Source organism: Gekko japonicus, unplaced genomic scaffold (genome assembly GCF_001447785.1).
Source record: "Gekko japonicus isolate JY-2015 unplaced genomic scaffold, Gekko_japonicus_V1.1 scaffold127, whole genome shotgun sequence".
Classification (NCBI taxonomy): Eukaryota; Metazoa; Chordata; class Lepidosauria; order Squamata; family Gekkonidae; genus Gekko; species Gekko japonicus.
The window spans coordinates 1,821,109-1,843,685 of NW_015170891.1; the positions used below are offsets into that span (position 1 = coordinate 1,821,109).

Consider the following 22,577-nt stretch of genomic DNA (forward strand, 5'->3'; position numbering starts at 1 on the left):
TGACCCATAAACCAATAGGCAGCCAACGCAGCTGCTTTAAGATGGGCTGCATATGTGAAGACCAAGTTGTTCCGGTCAGAAGCCTGGCAGCTGCATTTTAGACTACCTGAAGTCTCCGAAGCACCTTCAAGGGCAGCCCTACATTGACTGAATTGCAACAGTCTGTTCTGGAGGTGACCATGGCATGAATCACTGTGGCCAGGTCTGACCGAGACAAATGGGGGCTAGCTGACAGGCCGGGCATAGATAGAAAAGAGCCTGCCTCACAACTGTGGACACCTGCTTGTCCAAGGTAAGAGAATCATAGACTCACAGAGTTGGAAGGGGGCATACAGGCCATCTAGTCCAACCCTCTGCTCAAGGCAGGATTAGCCTAAAGAACATCCCTGACAGGTGCTTGTCCAGCCGCTGCTTAAAGACTGCCAGCGAGGGGGGAGCTCACCACCTCCCTAGGCAGCTGATTCCACTGTTGCACAACTCTTAATGTAAAAAGGTTTTTCCTGAGATCCAGCTGGTACCTTCCCACCCTGAAATCTTAACCCATTATTGTAAGTCCTATCCTCTGCTGCCAACAGGAACAGCTCCCTGCCCTCCTCTAAGTGACGGCCCTTCAGATCCTTCAAGAGAACAATCATGTCCCCCCTCAACCTCCTCTTCTCCTGACTAAACATGCCCAGGTCCCTCAGCCTTTCTTCATAGGGCTTGGTCTCCAGGGCCCTGAAAATCCTTGTTGCTCTCCTCTGCACCCAATCCATTCTGTTCACATCCTTTTTGAAGAGAGGCCTCCAGAACTGCACACAATACACCAGGTGCGACCTGACCAATGCAGTGTACAGCGGGACTATGACATCATGCGATTTGGATGTTATGCCTCTGTTGATACACCCCTAGATTGCATTAGCTTTTTTTGTCACCATGTCACACTGCCTGCTCATATTTAACTTTCGGCCTACCCGTACTCCAGGATCTTGTTCACACACACTGAAACTCAAAAGTGTATCCCCCATCCAGTTTGTGTGTTCCTCATTTTAGCTACCTAGATGTAGAACTCGGCACTTATTCTTGTTAAATTGCATCTTGTTCACATCCACTCATTTTTCCAGCATCCAGCCAGACCCCCAGACTCTTCCTGGAGTCCACTAATGAGACTGAACCCCATTCAGAGCTCATCGAAACTACATGTTATACCCGCCCCACCCCAGCCAAGTCCTCCAGTTTGTCTTGCAAATTTTGTGCTGGGAACTTAATCGCAGGCATGTGAGGGTGTGACCTGGACTGGGATCAGGGCAGGCAGGGACACAGGGGGCTTCAGCCTCCCCCCATGGCAGTTTCCAGATGTGAAACAGTCTCTGGGGCACTATTTGCCCCATTGGGGGCTCCATGTGCACGGACTGGACAAAGACCCCCCCCCCGAAGATGTTTCAGGTTGGAAGAATGGCTTGGAGGAAGCCTTAGTTTCCTGAAACCTGTAGCTCGGCCTTCAGATCTCACAGCAAACTGAAGTAATCGCAAACTAGGAAGGTGCATTCACACACAAACACTGCGGAGACAGAACATGAACCCTCAACACATTTCCAGTCTCCAAACTGAAGTTTGAATTCTGTATTCTATGAGCTCCAAATTAATCACTAAGCTACAACGGCTCCTAACTTTCTCTAACACCTCCCCCCACACACAGACAATCCATGACACATTACCCCACACACACCTTATTGCTTCTCTGGACCCCAGGAGGATGGCAACTGCTTCTTCGGAACTGGGGTATTTGGAGGGACAGAGATCTTGCAGCGCACGAACACACAGATCCTGATCCTCCCAAGTCCCGACACGTAGCTCTACAGACCCGTCGCCAAGTATCTCATTTCAATTTAATTTCACAGTTGTAATGGATTTTTCAGAAACTATTTGAGAACATATTTACTTTCCTACCTCTTCCTTCCTCTCACATTTGGAATAACCCCTCCCTCTTCCCCCCCCAGCAACTTTCCATCTAATTCCCCGAGCCATCCTGGATCTTGAATAATTCCAGGTTGTTTTTTTTAAATCAATAGCTGACAAACTCGTCAAATTACTTGAGGGACCAACAAAGCAATTTTTAAACATTCATAAACCCTCATAGAAACCATTCAGTGCGTAGAATTTTAAGAGAGAAAAGTGGGGCTGAACAACACCGATCAAATAGGATTACGGTTTTGTAAACTAGGAATTAATTTATTTTTAATGAATCATCTAAGAGCTACTTGTCTGCGCTTACTGCTTCCTGCAAAAATGTTTATTTGGTGTTTATCTTGCCCTCTCTCCCACAAGCTGCTCAGGGCAGAGTGCATGGCTCTCCAGTATCAGGCAGCTTCATGCACCCTTCCATCCCAATTGTCTCCAGAACAATACTGAGCTGTAGGTTAGACTGCGAGAGAGAGAGAGTGAGCAATTGGCCCAAGCTCACCCAGAGAGCTTCGTGGGAGAGCAAGGATTTGAACCTGGTCCTAGTCCGGCACTCTACTGACTGCCCCACACTGGGTCACAAGCTGCATCATCATCATCATCATCATCATCATCATCATCATCATCATCATCATCATCATCATCATCATCATAGCTGATAATTTGTTATTGTTGTTGTTATTAAATTTATACCCCACCCTATCAAGACAGCTTACAACACAAGATTCATAAAACAATAAAAGCGATAAAACCGATAAAACAACAGATGGCACAATAAACAATAACAGAAAGGACCCTTGCCTTGTGTCAGGTGAATAAAAGCTCCAGTGCCCAAGTAATATTGTCTAAGCAGCAGGGCTCTGGGAAGGGGCCGTGAACAGGGAAGGCCAGAATGGTTGAACATCCAACTCCTCAACCGAAAGCCTTGTGGAATCCAAACAGCCTGGCCCACGTTTAGATGAATTCTGAGAATCAATGTAGAGGAATGAACAGTAGCAAAAGAATGGCCTTCGAGCAAAAACTGGTTTCCCCAGAGGGCCTCTCCATAAAGAAGTGTCAAGTCCTAAGCAGCAGGGCCCTGGGAGGGGGGCGTGAACAGGGAAGGCCAGAATGGTCGAACATCCGCCGCCTCAACCGAAAGCCTTGCGGAATCCAAACAGCCTGGCCCACGTTTAGATGAATTCTGAGAATCAATGTAGAGGAATGAGCAGGAGCACAAGAATGGCCTTCAAGCAAAAACTGGTTTCCCCAGAGGGCCTCTCCATAAAGAAGTGTCAAGTTGGTGGTTCAGCTCCAAGCCTCTCACTATGTGGCCAGCCACCACACACAAGGAGGAAGGGATCCGATCAGCGCCCCCCCTAAGCTGTGGAGTCTCGTGAGCAAAGGGCACACAAGGAGGAAGGGATCCAATCAGCGCTCCCCCTAAGCTGTGGAGTCTCGTGAGCAAAAATTCTACTTTGTGAGCTTCCTGGCGTTAAAATTGTGAACGAGCCATTCGGCTGCTGCATAAATCAGTTTGCTCTGGAGCCATCCTTCCTGAGCCGAGACAAAAACGTGTGAGCCGGAGGCTAAGAAACTGTGAGCTGGCTCACACCGACTCAGCTTAGAGGGAACCCTGGATCCAATCCTTCCTCCTCATGCACTTTTCCCAAGCCCAGATGGCCTGTTTGCCTTGCTGCGGGACTCCATAAGCACTGAATGCTATAAACTTTGGGGATCCTCTGGCAATCTAATCCCTGAATGCTGTTTCTCCCTTCCCACATCAGCTGTCCATAGATCCAGGGTTGGATGAATCCAGTTTTATTTCTCCTGCCCTGGCAAAAGGGTATGATTCACGGTACACTCCAAGGAGGCTTTGCCCTGTCACCAGAGCTGTTCTCCACTTAGTACAGCAGAAGAATCAGGATCACAGCATTTAGTACTAACACAAGTCCCTCATTCTATTATAAAACATAGGACAACGACACAGCAGGGCATAAGAGTATTCTTTTTAATAACATTTAGCTCTAACAATCTGGACTGGACACTGGCGTGCCACATTTCCTGCCCGGAAGGTTTGGGGTCTGGGCTTTGTAACCTCCTTCCTGCTTCTCCATGATAGTACAGCTGTTCACAGCTGTTGGCTAAGTGAGCAAGAGAAATGCAGCTCATCCTGGCTACGTTATCTGACAGGCTAGCATCTGACTCTGTCAAAAACCCGGGGTGACAAATAGAGGGGTGTCTCTCGCCCTGTCATCGTCTCCTCACAACAACCTTGTAAGGTGGGTTGGGCTGGAGGACAGCAGCTGGCCAAGGCTATCCACAGTCACCTTCATGGCTGACCTAAGGAGCCGTCACACTGTCTCCATCATGCCTCTCCAGGGTCTCAGTCAGAGAAAAGTCTTTCCCCAACACCTGAGGATCCTTTATCTGGAGATGCCAAGAACTGAACCTGAGACCTCCTGCATGGGAAGCAGATGCTCTTCTGCCAGTATGATCTCAAGCTAGGACTTAAACCCAGGCTTTCTTCGTCAAATGCCACATACGTTTTCAATGTTTGCCTCCAGAACACCAGAGAAGGAAGAGGGCACTGTCATGGGAGAAGTGGCATACGCTAAAATTCTCCATCTTACTATCAACAGGGCAGGATGCCCGTTCTGGGGGGGAAATTGCCGTGTCTGCCTTCATCTATCTCAAAACTTTTGAAAATGTCAAGCTTGAAGACTGACATGCAGCCTGCGGCTCCTCTTTGCTTTTAATCTGTACCCCCACCTTGCATATTGATTTATTGTTGACTACGGAATCGGCCGTGGTGATGGGAATGGGGAAACAGCTGCCTTGCCTAGCTCAGTTACTCCAAACTGACAGCCCCCGAAAGGCCGGGGATCAGTACAATTTGAAAAATCCCCCAGACAAAATATTCTTTCTTCCAAATCCAAAGATTTTATTCCTCCTCACCCACCATATCCGAATGACCTAGTTTTGCCAGCAGTTTGAACGTATCTCATTCCAATGCAAGCCCTTTCAGCGAGGGAATGGTTGCTCCAAGCCCCTTCGCCAGCCAACATCTTCCCCAATTACTTCCTTAGGCCGTAAAACGGACTTTTTCTGGAGGGCTGGAAATAATTAATGTAAACAGCTTTAGTCATGGAAGCAAAAAAGAAGTTGGGGGGGAGTGATCAACTTGACATTTTCAGAAAATTGCATTTTCCTAAAAGTGACTTGCATCGCTATTATAAAAGACAGCAAAAACAATGGGGCTGCACTGGGGTCAGGAAAAGATCAAGAGTTCTTAGCCACCCCAAACCTTATTTTTAAGGTCAAGACTGAGTCATGAATAGCCAAGAGCTATGAGCATGCTAAAAAAGTTACATTGTCCAGATCCCCAACAGAGAGGAACTACAGTCAGCCTGAAACGGAGTTGGGATTGAAGAGAAGAAGAAGAAGAGATTGGATTTATACCCCGCCCTTCACTTGGAGTCTGAGAGCGGCTTACAAATTCCTCTCCCTTCCCCTCCCCACAACAGACACCCTGTGAGGTGGGTGGGGCTGAGAGAACTCTGACACAAACGGCTCTTTTTCAAGGACAGCTGTGCCAGAGCTGTGCCAGAGCTATGCCAGACACCAATGATTCCAGGTCGAAGGCTGCAACTTCCTGGCAGGGCTGAACTTTAGTTCCACTCAGTTTAGACCCCCCCTCATTTAACTCTGTATTTAGTTGTATGAGCTACATGGTACAGCTGTCAGGCTAACAATAACATCCTACAAATTAACTGGACTGTACCCAAGAAAGACCCTCAACCATGAGATCCAATTATACACCGCCCCTCCCTCTGCATGTTCCTCATCCCAGCTCTTCACAAGCCCTTTGCTCTGCCTGTAATGAACATGAGACCACATACTACATCATTTTAGAAATTAACCACAGAGATCCCTGGACTAGATGGGCGAGTCTCTTGAGGTCCTTTTCAGGCATCCGCTCTTTCAACCCCGTATCCCATTCTTTGGTTACTTATTCATAATTTACACAAACATCCTGAGCAGCCAAGGAAAGGAGTTTAGAAAATTTTGTAATGAACTTAAAACCATTATTATTCCCAATATTTTTAGCACGCATAGGAGTAGCCGTGCTAGATCAGACCCATTCTGCGATTTCTACTAACAGACCACAAACAGAACAATCCTTCATAAATCTCTCTTGTCTGCCCCTTTTAAAGCATAAAAGGGCAATGAAATTGTGTTAAGACCAGGCAACATAATCTGGGAAGTACGAAAGATCTTGAACACAAACCATTTCAGTTCTGTAAACAAGAGAGAATATTAAAATCCACAGCAGTGAACTGGGGCTGTGGGAGGGAAATCCCATCTTTTCACTGTCCTGGTTGTGAGAATCACAGTGTCCTAAAGAGTAACCAGTGGGATAAGAAGAAAAAAGTATCTTGCAGATACTCTGGATCCCATAGCTCTGCCCTCTCTTCCTCTAGCCACACCCTATCAGCCCCCTTCTTCTGTATATGGCTATAAGGTAAAGGTAAAGGTTCCTTTGCTCGAAAGCCAGTCAAGTCCGACTCTAGGGTTGCGGTGCTCATCTCCGAAGAGAGAATATTAAAATCCCCAGCAGTGAAACTGGGGCTGTGGTAGGGAAATCCCATCTTTTCACTGTCCTGGTTGTGAGAATCACAGTGTCCTAAAGAGTAACCAGTGGGATAAGAAGAAAAAAGTATCTTGCAGATACTCTGGATCCCATAGCTCTGCCCTCTCTTCCTCTAGCCACACCCTATCAGCCCCCTTCTTCTGTATATGGCTATAAGGTAAAGGTAAAGGTTCCTTTGCTCGAAAGCCAGTCAAGTCCGACTCTAGGGTTGCGGTGCTCATCTCCGTTTCCAAGCCGAAGAGCCAGCGCTGTCCGAAGACATTTCCGTGGTCATGTGGCCAGCATGACTAAACACCAAGGCGCACGGAACGCTCTTACCTTCCCACCGAAGTAGTACCTATTTATCTACTTGCAATTTCTTGCTTTCGAACTGCTAGGTTGGCAGGAGCTGGAACTAGAGATGGGAGCTCACTCCGTCATGCGGCAACTCGGGTCTCGAACTGCTGAACTACTGACCTTCCACAGCTTGCAGTTCAGCGTCTTAACCACTTGAGCCACCGCAGCTCCGTATATGGCTATACCCCTTTCCTAAACAAACACACACGAATCTCCAACAGAACTATCTCTGTACATGTTCAGAGCACTTTCCCCTCACCGCTCAACAAACGCACAAAATTAAGCAGCCAAGATTTCTACTTCTCCCTCCACCCCAAGAGCTTAAGTGCAGCCACCTCAAGGGTTTCACAGTGGAAAGACAAATAATTTTTTTTTAAATCTCTTGCAATTCAATCAATAGGCAGGCCTGAATATCAGCCTCCCAACACTCCCTCCATCTCTCTTGAGGGAACCAGCACAAAGATTCTGTAAAGGTTTAAAGCATATTGCTTACAGCTGAGCTCCAACTGCATGACTGTCTTGGTGTGGTGAGATGCATCTGATCATATTTAATTCCTGCTTATCTGATCCCCGCCACTATGTCGGGAGGGGGTGTAACTAATTCACATTATGTGAACTGGTATGCTCAAGCCACAAACCAACTTCTGCATCTATCACTCAGTTCCTTAAGATCTCCTTTCTTAGTATGAAGAGTTCGTGAATACCAACTTGTGGGAACACTCTGTCAAAGCTTATGCACAAATATTCCCACACAGCAAGCAGGTACCCTAGAAAGACAAACCAGCAGCACCACACATGGCGCATAGCAGCCCAGGACTGTGCGGCACATGGCAGAGAAGGAGACAGAGGCAGCTCTTAACCCCCTTGCCCAACTGGGGAAGCCTGGCCTTTTCTTCTTCTCTCAAGTCATTCGCCTTGTGAATCACTCGCATGACCACGAAGATAGAAAGTGAAGGAATCTGGTGCATAACACAGCGAGGCCTGTAAAACAGAACAGCCCTTTCCAGACATGTGATCTCTGAGATTTGCAAACAGTACCAAAAAAAATAAAATAATAAACGATAGAAAGTAAGAATAATTCAAGCACGGAGGCAAGTTAGAAGGGCCAAACAAGAACCTGAAGCAATACGGAGAAAAGGCCTGGAGTTTTATGACTGTGGGAGATGGAGAAACATGGAAAGGCGTGTGCACCTCACATCACAAAAAGAGTTTGCCAGACTTGCACTGCCTGAACAGTTCAAACTCCTGAGGACAAAGCTTGAAGCACCAACTTACCATGGCGATCTTTGCTTGCCAGCCTTTTCCAGAACGTGGTGGGGAGGGGGCTGGTATATTCCCTAATCTCCCCCTCCCCACTAAAAGCAGGAAATGAGCCTGCTCGCTCTCAGACCTCCTTGTATGGTGCGAGCAGTTGGGCTCCGCACGCTGGTTGTTGGCCCCAAGCCCAGGCTCCCTCTGGCCTCAGGAAACGGTTCCAGCCTGCTGTCCCCTGGGAACAATCCCTTGCTGCTTTTAAACAAAGCCAATATTCTTAACTCAGTGCACTGGGCCTTTTAAAGGGACAGGCGGCCAGTGGCCAGCTCCTTTGACTACCAAGCACACAGATGGTGGGGGAGGGGGAGATACAGACAGCCATCTGCGGTGGAGAAACTGGAACCTGTCCTCTGTACCGTCCTTCCACATGGTGTGGCGATTCAGTGAAAATAATAATAACAACAACAAAAACAACAACAACAGCAGCAGCAGCAGCAGCAGCAGCATTCCTAAGAACTCAGGCTAGTACACACCAGGTTCTCTCTCCTGCCTATTTTATCCTCACCTGTGAGGAAGATTAGGCTGAGTGTGCCTACCTGACACAATGAACTTAAGGCTAAACAGGGTCTTAAACTTGGGTCTCTCAGATCTCTTGTGATGGAGAACTCAGAGGAGGAACAGTTTCACCCCCCCCCCCCCCCCGCCCCAAATGCTCTGTAACTGCATGGGAAGCAGGAATCCAAGAGCTGAAGCGTGGTCTGTTGCGGGCTCTACACGAGAGAAGAAAAATGAGGCCTGTGAAATTTCTGCGTACTGATACAGGCACCCAGTTGGAGAAAAAGGTGGCAACTCTAGAGAGGAAAGGCTGAATTCTCCTCACTACTTGGCAGGCTGGGCCAAACCATGAGAATCATGTGTTATGTAGGAAGTCATATTATTGTTATTAAACCATTTATGTATTTATAAAATCACATTTACACACATGTATTTTAAAAAGCCAGTATGAGGGAGTGGCTTGGATACTAAAGAGACATCTGTGTTCAAAGCTCTGATAAACTACAAAGGAAGCCTGAGTAAACTTGGCCAGTGACACACTCTCAGCCTAACCTACCTCACAAGGTTATTGTGAAGATAAAGTAAAAGAGGGGAGAACCACGTGTGCCCCATTCCAAGCTCCTTGGAGGAAGCAGGGGGTAAGAACGATACCCCACTTCTCCAGGGCCAACCAAAGTGGCTTACAGCTAGATTTTTTAAAAGCATGAAATCGCTTACATTAATTAAACTGAACAATCATCACTACGTTTTAAGACATAGCCAAAAAAGAACAAAAAGAACACATAATAATAGCAGCAGTATGAAGAAGTGAGCCAGCATCAACCCAGCAAGGGAGAAACTTAACCTAAAGTGTGGGGGGGGAATAAAAGTAGGAGGCTGTTATAATAAATGCAACCATGGGAGCCAAGCTGGTTTCTCAAGGAATACTGTCTCACAGATAGTAAAAAGCCCAGTAGCGCCTTTAAGACTAACAAACTTTATTGTAGCATAAGCTTTCGAGAAACACAGCTCTCTTCGTCAGATGCATGCTAACTCCTCTAGATCTATGTCTCACAGGCAACCCCATTCCGGGTCATTGACAGTACCCACAGAAAGGCCTCCAAGCAATGTTTCCTCTAAGCTATGGAGTCTTGTGAGCAAAAATTCTACTTTGTGAGCTACTGGCATTGAAGTTATGAGCGAGCGATTTGGCTCCTGCATAAATTGGTTTGCTCTGGAGCCATCCTTCCTGAGCTAAGAGAAAAATGTGTGAGCTGGAAGCTAAAAAACTGTGAGCTAACTCACACTAACTCAGCTTAGAGGGAACACTGCCTCCAAGCAAGATCTCAGCAAACAGATCGACGTGCATGCAGCTGTCTGGAGACCCTGGGCCTCGGGACTGTTTGTAGGTGAAACGCAGCAGTTCGGATAAGTATTTTGTGAACAGCCACAGAGGTCCGGAAGTAGGACTTCCTAGAAATTGCCCCTCATGTGGATTAGTGCCCCGGAAGCTGCAATTTGGGTTCTTCACCCAGTAACAAATCATTCCTGATAAAGTGAGCCAAGGTCCAAAGTTCAGGATCTGGGCTGGAGGGTGGGGGTGCAGTTCTTTGAAGTGGAGTTTTACAAGCCCAGGCCTACAAGCTTATCTTCAGCTTCTCCCAGGGCAGGTGGCTACTTTCAACTTGCAGACTTTGTGATTAGAGATAAGACAAGAGGAACTGACACATCATGGTAGCTGTATGTACCCCCAGGGAAGAGTTGCCTTGCCCCCTTATACACACACACACACACACACCTGGTAATGGGAAGAAGAAACAGTGACAGTGGACTTTCTAAGGACATGGTTGCTGAGATTCAAAAACTGCAGAGCTAAAAATAATGTTGGTTGCTACAGTCCAGTGTCTACAATTATCATCCCTCCCTCCTAGCTCTAGTCAATGTCTGAATGTACTTTGCTTTTCTTGTTAAGAACCTCTGAAAAGCTGCACTTGCCTGGCTGGCTGCCCCCACTAAGCCTCCCAAAGCATGCTGATGCCTGACCTTTCATCTACAGCATATATCATTCCATACTGGGGGGAAATTACATAACTTTGCTTTAACAACTAGTAATACTGCACATGATCTGCGATTCCCATGTATGGGCTGAGTCATGACCAATTTGATGTTTACAGTAATTCCACAGTGGGTTCTGCAATCACGTATTCCACACTCCCACTAATTCTAACACCTAGCTACAGGGAATTCAAAGGGCCATACCGGGATTAAAATGAATCCATACAGCTGTGTTTTGAGATACACTGCCTCTGAACAGAGAGGTTCCATAGGGCTATCATGGCTAACGGACTCCATGAATCAATTTTAATAGTTCTCTTGTCAAGTTAGCTAAGCTTCCTGGTTATCATCATACATGACCCCAGGGTATGGCCGGTTGGAAATCTTTAGTCACACAATGCAGCTACGTAGTACTGGATCTGGCTGGTGCCTGGATGGGAGAGCCTCTTGGGAACCTGTTGGAATTGCAAGTTGCTTACACTTCAGCCATTACAGAGTTAAATGTTGTTTGTTAGCAAACAGGATGTTACGTTACATAATGTATTCAACAGCGGGAAAGTTTGTGGGAGTTGTTTACCCTAATGAAGTGACCTGTAACCTTTGTATTGGTCAACTAACATCTTGTTTGTAGAAATGCTTTGATCTAGCCTGGCGTGATCTGGTCCATGGGGTCGCAAAGAGTCAGGCTCGACTGTACGACTCAACAACAACAACAACAAAGCATTAATGTAGTCACAAGTTTATGGCCCTTTGTGTGAACCAAAGAGGTAGTTCTCTTCTAGAAGCCAAGAGAGATAGAAAGATGTAGCTGTTAGCATATATTACTGAGAGTAACTGCAAGTATGCAACCTTTTATTTATTTCTTTTATCCAAAGTACCACACCCATGTTTTATTTTGTTTTTATAGTAAAGATATTTTTCTTTTACTAAGTGTGGCTCTTGTGTTTGCAGTACAACCATCGACCTTGAATTAAGAATCCCAACAGAACCCTACCTGCACCACCATGTGTTTCACAACAAACAGGGACCATGTACAACAAAAATAAAGAGATCTGAAACAGGGCCAAACCTGAAATGGAAAGTGACAACACTCAGAACACTGCAACCTCCCAGGAAACCCTGCTGCTGGCTAGAAACTCGCCATTGCTCAACAAGAGAATTTCAAAAGCTCCTGCATGGAATGGCCAAATTAGAACTTATCAGGCTGTTTTGATTGTATACACCTAGGTCTCAATCGAGATAAAGGTGTTCTCACTCATTGCACAGGGTAAGGATGTGTAGCAGAGCTAAGGCAATTGTGTTCCTGTTGATTATGTGCTAATTAGTGAAAGGTCACTGTGCTCATCTTATACACAATTAAGCTTTAAATAGATCTTGAGCATTTCATGGCCCTTTGGCCACAACGGGTATCTTTTCCGCCTTTTATATAACACAGCTGCAACTCCACTGGTGGAATACAGAGGGCTCTCACCCACAACCCATCTGTTAATCTTTAAAGTGCCCCAAGACTCCTAAAGATGACCCCCCCCAACAGCATCTCTCCAGCAGAGAACAATCTTTCTAAGCAACTGCTACTGGCAGATGCTCTGTTGGGAGATGCTGCAGAGTCCATCTGGGGCTTTCTAGATGCAAGGCAGGTGCTCCACTGAACCACAGTCTCTGTCCCCTGGAAGGTCTCTCCAAAAGGAAAGTCTCTTGACCTGAGTTTCAGACAGAGCTGCAAAAATCCATTGCAAGGGCACAAAGGCAGGCACTCTGCAGTTTCACACTCCCCCTCCCATGCTATTGATCCTGTCCATGGAGGTGTGCCCTTTTACCTCCATCAAATGCATGTGTGTGTGTAGGTGCAAACAGAGTAGAATCAGCTTGCTCCGCCTAGCACACACTCGAACAATGCCGCACACCAGTGGCCCGCCAGCGGGCAATTCCGACCCAGCTCCGCTGGCCGGAGAGCAGCAGCAGAGCAGATGAGAATTTATGAGCTCTGTCATGGGAAGCGAGGAAAGGCGCTCACGACAAATTAATCACCGATTGCCAAGCTGACGGGGCACTTTCCACGCCTGCTCCTGGAAGCAATGCCATGTTGTCTGCCACAGCCTGAAGCCTGATAAGAGGACCTTTCGAATGCCATAATTTGTGTCCGTGGCTGTTATCTGCCAGGACCTTATAAAAGCTACTGGATGCCTGCGTGCCTTCTGCCAAGGGCCTCCGCTGGCACCTTGCGGACTGCTTTCACACAAATATTTTGCTCTCTCCTGGTTTTAGGAATATCAAAATATAAACCCTACTGGATCAAGGCAAGGGTCCCTTTCCAACAACAGTCAGACAGATGTCTTTCAACAGTCACAACAGGGCAACCACTTTTCACGGTGGTTTGTCCTCAGCCTCTGGCACTCAGAGGTACACTGCCTTTGAACATGGAGGTTTCCTTTAGCCTGTGGGCCTCTCTTCCTTCATGAAATTGTCTAATCCTCTTCTAAAGGCAACTCACAGCACAATCTGGAAGGGAGCGGTGGCGCAGGCAGTAAGTGCAGCCTGCATTAACATCTGGCCGAACAGCTTCGGCTGTTCGAGCCCCACCGCGGCCGGAGTGAGCTCCCGGCCTACGTCCCAGCTCCCGCCCACCCAGCGGCTCGAAAGCCCGTTAAAGGGCAACTAGATAAATGGGTACCTGCTAATAGAGCGGGGGGGCACCGTCCCTTGTGTAGCGGCGGCGAAACGGTGAACGGCGGCAGAAAGTATATGGCGGCTGGCGAGACGAAAGGCGAACGAAGGAGGCCGGACCAACAAGCACGGAGGCGGAGCAACGCAGGCCGGAGCCTACTTGGATGGAGGCCGCGAGCATGCGTGGAAGTGTGAGTGGTCCAGGCCCGGAAATGAATTCGCAACAGCCGGAAGGAGGAACCTCAAAGACCAGCGCTGGAGTGGACGCCGCCGGACTACCTCCCGCAAGGCAGTAACAAACTTTCCAACAACAGTCAGACAGATGTCTTTCAACAGTCACAACAGGGCAACCACTTTTCACGGTGGTTTGTCCTCAGCCTCTGGCACTCAGAGGTACACTGCCTTTGAACATGGAGGTTTCCTTTAGCCTGTGGGCCTCTCTTCCTTCATGAAATTGTCTAATCCTCTTCTAAAGGCAACTCACAGCACAATCCTAAACAGAATTTCACCCTTCAAAGCCCCTCCAGCAGACTTGGAAGGACCTTCCTCGAATTCAGATCCCACTTGAAGTCAGGAGCATTCACCATACCTTGCAGCAGAAAATCCCACAGGTAAATAACAAGAGAACATTTTTTAAAGGAAATCTTTTCTTTTGCTGACCCTGAACCTGCTGCCCATTGATTCTGTAGGATTTACATCATTTTACTTCCAGTGTGACTTCAGAACTAACTAATAAGCCATTATTTCATCTCTCTGGCTACTGTTCAGTCCTAAAATGGAGCACCATAGCCGGCCACTAACTTGCTTCATCCTGTGGTCGGAAAGGTCAAGGGAGGCCAGACCCGGAGCACGGTGGCAGATGCAGAGCACAGAAGTGGAGGAGATTGGATTTATACCCTGCCCTTCACTACCTGAAGAAGACTCAGAGCGGCTTACAATCCCTTTCCTTTCCCCTCACCACAACAGACACCTTGTGAGGTAGGTGGGGCTGAGAGAGCTCCTTCCAGAACGGCCCTTGAGAGAACAGCTCTGAAAGAATTTATGACTGACCCAAGATCACACCAGCACCTGCACGTGGAGGAGTGGTGAATCAAACCCGGTTCTCCCAGATTAGAGCCCGCGCTCCTAACCACCACACCAAACTGGCTCTCCAAGCATGGCAAGTATCTCACACAGTGACTTTGGCAAAGCATGACCTAGTGGGTAGAGGGTCGAACTAGGAACAGGGAGACCCAGGCTCAAATCCCTTCCCTAATCTGCCATGGAAACTTGCTGTGAGACCTCCAGCTAGTTACACACTCTCAGCTTAACCTAAACCAAAGAGGTTAGTTGTTGTGAGAATAACATGGGGGCGGGGAGAGAATGGTTTTGTAAGCTGCGCTGGATCCCCACTAGGAAAAAAAGCAAGGTCTGAACAACTAAATACATAAACAGTCCTCACCTCATAACCAGGCCAATCCGTGTGCTGCAATTCCACGCAGGAAAAGAACACACAGAGAAGCATGGAATCCAGGCTCCTAAGAATCCCAGCTTCTGTTCTGGAAAAGCAGGCCACTTCCTAGCCCTGACGGCTGGAAGCAAGACGGGCCTGGTGACATTTCCAAAGCCAAGTGAGCTGCAGAATCAAATTTGCAGCAGTGCGAAGGGGTGGGGTGGGGGTTGTCTGAGTGTCCTTGCCCTTTCCACTGACAGCAAAGACTTCATTAGAAATGCAGAATAAATTAGGACAAAATAACTCTACAATTTTGTAGGGTTTATACAAGCAACTGTTTTCAAACACTGCTGGGGAGGAGGGAGTGTCATAGCTATGAGAGAAGATGACGACCTTCCTGAACCGTAGGGCAAAGGGAGACAGTGTGAGAGAAGAAGATCCAACAAACATAAGCATACAAAGGCTGCCTTTGACCAAAATAGACTGCCAGTGCACCTAGCATGGCATTGCCAACTCTGACTGGCAGCAGCTCTGCAGGGTCTTGGACAGAGAAAAGGCCCTACCAACATCTGTCAAAAGGGTAGCTAGTCAGTCTTTTTGCAAAACAAACAAGCGGAAACTTGTGGGACCTTTATTCTAGGGTTTTAGTTCTCCCAAAGCAGTCTGCTAGAATTTTAAAAAGTGGATAGTCAAACAGAACTCCTGCAGCACAGGACTGTGGCTCAGCTGCAGAGCATCTGGCTTTGCATGCAGGAGGTCCCAGGCTCAATCCTCAGTCTCACCCATTAAAAAGATCAGGTAGCAGGGGCCATGAAAGACCTCTCGCTGAGACCTTGGAGAGCTGCTGCCAGTCAGAGTAGGGAACACTGACCTCAAAAGACCAAGGATCTGACTCAGCCGAAGACAGCTTCCTGTGTCCAAAGACCGTCTCCATATCTGTTTGACTGGAGATGCTACCAGGGCTACAGTCCCTCCCCTGCAAAGGGCCTTTCCAAATAAGAGAGAGTGTTGGGTGTTACAAGTCAAAACACTTCAGCATTTACAGGGTTAATAATGTTTGTTAAGTCACATGTTTGTTTGTAACCAATTAGCTTAGACAATAGGATGCCCGGGAACTTTGGAGCTAATTTGCTAGTCTGATTGGAAACCAAGGTGTCAAGTATTTAGCATATTGGTTTCTCCTCCCGTTCTTTGTTCTGACTGGAGGAGGAGACGCCATTTCGGCTCTTCCCATTTTACCTTTTAGCTGCAAGGATGTAGGCATAATAGCTCTTTGTTAGTTTCATATCCTGTGTACCTTTTCCCATGTTAGGTTTATAGTAAACTTTTATATTTTAAACACACCATGGACTCAGTCTCTTAAAACTTTGCTGACTTACTCAAAAAGAATCCCAACAGAGAGTCTCCAGTCGTCCCATTCAGGTGGGGCAGCCGTGTTGGTCTGAAGCAGTAGAACAAAGTTTGAGTCCAGTGGCTCCTTGAAGACCAACACAGTTTTCCTTAAGGTGTGAGCTTTCACGTGGTCCTTATATCTGTTAAAACGTCCTCATTATGTTGTATGCTAATTTGCTGCTCATCCTCTATGTGTATGGACTGGTAACTTCCATTTCAATGTACCCGAAGAAGTGTGCGTGCACACAAACGCTCATACCTTGAATAAAGCTTAGTCAGTCTTCAAGGTGCCACTGGACTCAAATGCTGATCTCCAGTCGTGTCACCCAAGGGAAGAAATTTGTTGTACCTTCAGCACCCAGAAAATCAGAAGACACAAACACTGACACCAGGCTGCCAAAAAGAAGTCACTGGCAGGTACTTCCAGTTGTCTGGGCTGTGCGATGAGGCAATTGCCTTTTAAAGGCGACTGCTGAAGTCATTTTGGTTTTATTACTTTGGCACTCATTCCTTCTTCTCTGCCATAAATCTGCTGGCAGCTGCAGGCCACAACTCGGGGGCCCTGCTTCCTCCCCCCTCCAGTCTCAGCAAGGACATCTGTCCTACCCACAAGCCACAACTCCACTTGAAATCCACGCTGCAGCCAAAAGCCCTGGCAAGCCCCAAAAGATATTCAGCAAGCCTCCCCGCTTTGGACAGTTGCAAAAGACTTAGAGCTAGGACTCTGAATGTGTGGGTGCATGCGCAAGCAGAATCCCGTTTCCTGGGAAATCTCAGTCCTCACTGAATCAAAGAAAGCTTCTAGACCTCATGGCTTGCAAAGGTATACACATGAATCAAAGAAAGCTTCTAGACCTCATGGCTTGCAAAGGTACACACATGGCCAATGCCGATTAAAACTCTGGCACTGGAAAACTGGGCTTTTGGCATTCATTATGGGGGGGGGGAGCCATGTTTCTGGTCCTCATGGTGCACATCAGTGTGCTACACCACTCTTTACACTTCCCCATCATTTGTGGTATGAAAAAAGTATTATGCAAATCAGTAACTGTTGCAGCATAAACCAAGCAGTGTTAAAAAGAAATTATGCAAACCAGCCCAGAGTTTAGGGTGGGGGGGGGGTTTGGAATGTGAAGGCAGAGAATGCACAGCATTGTCCGCAAACTGGACCAGACTCCTTTTGGCCTATGACAATGTCAGCAGCAATATGCTTCATCTAGCAACAGTAAAGTGCTGAAGCCATGGCCTGCATAAAAGCCACAACCTTTTGCTATGGAGCCCTGATCTCTCAGATGTGGAGATGAGTGGCCAGCAAGGTCACAGTGTGTTGTGCTGGGATGTGGGAGACCCAGGTTCAAATCCTCACTCTGCTATGAAGCATGCTGGGTGAAGCTGGGCAAGAATCTTAGCCCACCCTGCCTCACAGGGTTATTGTGAGGATAAAATAGAGGCCTGGAAAGCAATGCACACTGCACTGATCTGCTTGGAGAAAGAGCAGGATGAAAATACGCTAAGTACGTACATACACAGAGAGTAGTATGCACTCTGCAAATGCTCAAAGGCTCTGTCCATCCCAAAGCTAAACATGACTCAAGCCTGGCTCAAATTACATGGGGATTGGAGGAGATAGACTGCAAGGCAGGGAGAGGCAAGTTCAAATCCCTGGTCAGCCAGAGGTCCAGTGTAGGGGGCTTGTTAGACAACAGTGGGCTGGGAAGACACCTCCCCATCCCAGTTCAGTTACCAGCACACAATGCATTTGAGCTATTTTGCGCACTTAGGACATGAACCACCAGGGGTTGATCTGGACAGGCCACAGCCTCCAAGCCTCAGTTTCCCATCAGTCAAAAAGACAGCATAAGTGGGTGCACTGCTGTATGATTGTGAGAGGGAGGGATGGAGGAGAGGCGAAGCATGGTAATTTACGGATGGCAGAATGCCGAATGGGCTGGGTCACTTTAATATGGCAGAGGTACATACTTCAAACCAAAGAGTCACCACCAACACCACCTTGCCAAAGGACACTCAGGAACCAGGACCTGATGGCAAAGTGCTGAGCGGAGGGTGTGGCAGGCAACCCACACACACATCCCCTCTGCAGGCACCTGCGCCCCTGACTGGTAATGCCTTCTCATAGAAAAAGTGCTGATAGCTCAAGACCAGGTGTGCATGAGGATTGCCATCTTTGACAAACAGCGATTCCTCAGCCTTCAACATGTGCCAGACAGATAGGAATTCAGGCAATGCAGTTCTGCTCCCCACCATTATCTTCCTGCTAGGGGAGAAACTACACCTACTGGATTTTTGCCTGCCATGGGCAGACCCCAAGATGGCACCAAAACAACCCTCCAAACTCCTAACGTTCAGGTTCCAGTGTTTGGCCATCCTTAATCTAATGTCTGTACTCTAGGCCAGAGGTTACTGTATTCCTTCTACGTCCTGTATATCACCCAGGGCATAACGTAGCTCTAAACAACAAGGCAAGTAGGATCTCCTGGGGAAGACGTGAACCCCGAAAACTAGTTTTACATTTGCAATGTACGCATACCCCCAATGAACTATACTTTCCCATTTTAACATCTGCAAAACAAGGAAGCTCCCCCCTCCATGAGTTACAGGAAGGTCCCACGGGACTGTGCCTGGATCACTCCGGGATGTTCAGACTGCACACCTGAAGTCTCGCATCAGCCACAAATGCACCAAAGAGCTTCAGCCACATCTTTATTTTCTCTGCCTCCCATCTGCAGTTTGGGGGGGGGAGTAACCCCTCCAGCCCACCTCACAGAGTTGTTGTGAGGATGGGCAGGGCCAGCTTTGAATACTCAGAAGCGCCGCAGAAATGCTGAGCATTCATATTAATTATCACACCTTTTGATGATTGTGAAGTCGATGCTTTGAGGCATTTGGAGTGCACATGGCCAAACCCTGCTCATTTGGAAACACAAACACTACACGTTGCATGGCTCTCACTTGGACCAGTCACTTGGACCAGCCACAGTCCGTCGTCTGGATGCTTCTCTCTCTCTTCCTCTCCCCCTCTCTGACTTCCTTTTGGCCTGCTTGCTCTGAGCATGCAGCCAAGAAATTGAGGGATAATAGAATCACGTCAGCAAATGGATGCCTTGAAGACAACCGTCGTCTCCCCCCCCCCGCTTCAAGCCACATCGGCTCAGAAGTCGCAACAATGTCATCTTGAAAACAGCTGGAAATCGGGTCCAACTCCATTGCTGAGGCACGTTACAGTAATAGGGTTCAGTTTTTGCTAGCTTAGAATGTCCCCCCCCCCCCCGAAGAACAAGATGACACTAACGGGGACAAATAGAAAGGAGCCTGGCCACTTTGCTTCTGCTGCGCCAACAGTGCTGAGAGATGCCTGGATGGCCATTTCAGCACTCAAAGGCCTGGGGCATTTTTTTTAAATCCTCCCAAGTGATGCTACATCTGGAGCATTTCTGAATCAATGGCAGCACGAAGCAGTGAGCAGAGTATAAGGCAGGGAGTTCGGGGTTCAAGTTTATTTACTTACTTTATTTATACTCTGCCCTTCACCCCAATGGGGACCCAAATCATTCTCCTCTCCTTGGTTTTATCCTCACAACAACCCCGTGAGGTAGGCCAGGCTCTCTCTCTGTGTGTGTGTGTGTGTGTGTGTGTGTGTGAGAGAGAGAGAGAGAAAGAGAGAGAGAGAGGCCCAAGGTCATTCAGCAAGTTTCTATGGAACGAGTGGAGATTCGAACCTGGATCTCCAAGATCCTAGTCCAACACTTTAACCACTACACCACACTGGCTCCACATTCGTTTGTCATGTCCACCAGATGGGCATCAGGCATGGTGGACTAGCATCAAGGTATACTTTCAGTGTGACAGACAAGGGGAGAGGGCACAACAATAAAAAGGAGACTTTTACTTATTATTTAAATTCTTTGCATACTGGCACAGCCAAAAGTCTTGGCAGAATACAGATCTCACACGCATACACACATTCTAAAATACAAAACAGTTATTTAAAAAGCCTGTCAAAACACAATTGCCAATCAATACAAACTGATCAAACTCCCAAACCTCATAAATCTAGCAGCAGTTAAGACTTTTAAAATAGCACAGAAAACCTTAGGAGCAAATAAATATGTAGCCAAGAATTACTTATTTGGGGGCAGCAAATAAAACAATTATGCAAATCAGAGCACAAAAAACAAAGATAATGGCCAGCTCACTCAAAGGCCACCCAGTAAAGGCTCGAGTGATCGGGAAGGTCCCCCCCCCCCCAGCACAATGTTCTGCAGGGGGAAAATAAGAGGGAAAAGTCTCAAGTTATGTTTTTGGCAACGAAATCCTAAGGACACTTTTCTGGAAGTAAGGCTCACTGACCTGACCTGAGTAGGATTCCGAGGAGACCTGCTTAGGAGTGCCCTCTGACTGTCTCAGCCCTTGAAAAGGCAGCGTCCTTTGACTCACATGTGGATGATTGACTGCACACCTTTGCAGGCAGCCCTGAATCTGGATTGACTTCCACTTCCGGGTTCCATGATTGGAAAAAAGGTTACTGGAATCCCCACTTTGCTCTCAAATATGCGTGGAAGGGGTGTGTGTGTGTGTGAGAGAGAGGGGGACCAGAGAGGTATCATAAGAGCAAGTAGTGCAAGTTGTTAAGCGTATGAAAGAGGAACTGGGAAGGTAAGCAGCAGGGCTCCTCCAAACACAAAGCAAAGCAAGCTCAAGTATTTCTACTCGCATAGGCCGACATTCAAGGTTGAGTTGCCTTTTAAAGGCTTGCGTTGCAGTTTATCTGGGTCTGTATCAGAATATCTCTAGCAGTGTTAACACAGATTAGACACATACCTTTCCTGTGCAGAGCCAAAGGATTTATGAATCTCTAGTTCAAAAGCTGCTATAATAACACAACACGCACCATGTGGAGCCGCCCAAAGATCACAGAGGTTTCAAGTACAGAGGAGGCATACACCCTTCAAAAATGGCAGGGCCGCCTACCTCACCTCCCCAGGTCATCAAAGAGAATTACAGAGATTTGGTGAGAAGAGAGCTAGCGACAGCTGCCAGCCACGACGGCTCAATGGAACGTCAATATTCAGAGGCAGTCTACCTCTGAGGCTCTGAATACCAGGTGTAGGTCGTATTAACAAAGAGGGAGAAAGCACTCTTGCCTTCATGGGGGGGGGGCTGCTTTCCAAGCTCTCTGGTTTGATCGCTGGGGAAAGTAGGGTGACGGTCCTCCTAGTGCCCCTTCGGGCAGATCCGGCATGTCTTACAGGGCGGCTCGGCTGCCCCGAGCCAGATGCCAGCGTGACAAGCAGTCCACCACGCCGGAACCCTTGGCTCAACCCCGTTTTCCAGCCAATACATGCCAGGCACAGTTGCGGGGAAAGCCCAAATGACGGGACTATGCGAAGGGAGCCGCAAGGGGGGAAATCGGCGGCCGGCTCGGACGTTCGGGGACGGAGACGACGGCGGCACTGGGAGCGGGCGCCAGAAGTCACGGGCGGGCCGGCCAAGCCTCCCGACCCTTCCGGATCAGCCCGGGAAGGAAGGAAGGAAGACACCAGCGGCTCCCCGGGGCTCCAGCAGGGACTGCGCGCCCCCCCGGCCTGTGTGGACAGCGCCCCGCACCCCCCACCCCCGCCTTCGGCCGTGCCGCAGCAGGACGCTTACCTCGGCCGGCCCCCATCGCTCCTCCTCTGGCGCCGGTCCCAGGCGAGGCTGCGCGGGGCTCCCACGAAGGAGGGAGAAAGGCAGGCGAGGCTAGCCCGGCCCGGCCCTGCCTGCTCTCTCCCTCCTCTGCGCAGCTCGCCGCCCGCCCGCCGCCCTCTCCCGCCCGGGCAGCGGCAGCTGGGGCTCCTCCTCCTCCTCCCTCCCAAGCAACACCGCTTGCCCGAGCCGGTTCACAAGGCCAAAGCGCCTCGGGGCTGCCTCTTCGCGCCGCTCGCTCCTCCTCTTCCTACGCTCTGCACTGAAGGCCGAGCCGGGCGTCGCGCTCGGCAGCTGCTCCGAAGCGCGGCTCCGTCAGTCTCAAGGGCCCCCTTGGATCAGGCCCGTCCAGTCCGGCAGCCTCTCCGGCCCGCGCCAGTTGCTTGGCACGACGACCCCCACGGTGGATGCTGCAGACCAGACCGCGTCCAGCAGAGGCCTCCTCCGGAGTCCCGGGGGGTCTACCAGCAGTGGGTGGAGAGGCTGCATTCCCCAGCAACCGGTGCACAGAGTTACCTTGCTCCTGCACATGGTGGCTTCATTTGGGTACCAGGACTTAGTAGCAGCCACTGATCGATCTCCTTCATCCCCCCCCCCCCCCACAAACACCAACGAGAGTGATAGAGCCACAAC

General features: G+C 48.6%; 1 protein-coding gene across 2 annotated transcripts in view; it reads right to left on the reverse strand.

Annotated features, from left to right (window-relative positions):
• DAB2IP (DAB2 interacting protein) overlaps nucleotides 1-21,964 on the reverse strand; it is a 94,300-nt gene extending 72,336 nt beyond the window's left edge. For both annotated transcript variants that reach the window (XM_015418431.1, XM_015418430.1), the window contains exon 1: nucleotides 21,909-21,964. The gene's annotated coding sequence lies outside the window, so the exon portion shown is untranslated. The remainder of the gene's footprint in view (nucleotides 1-21,908) is intronic.
• Between the last annotated feature and the right edge of the window lie 613 nt (nucleotides 21,965-22,577).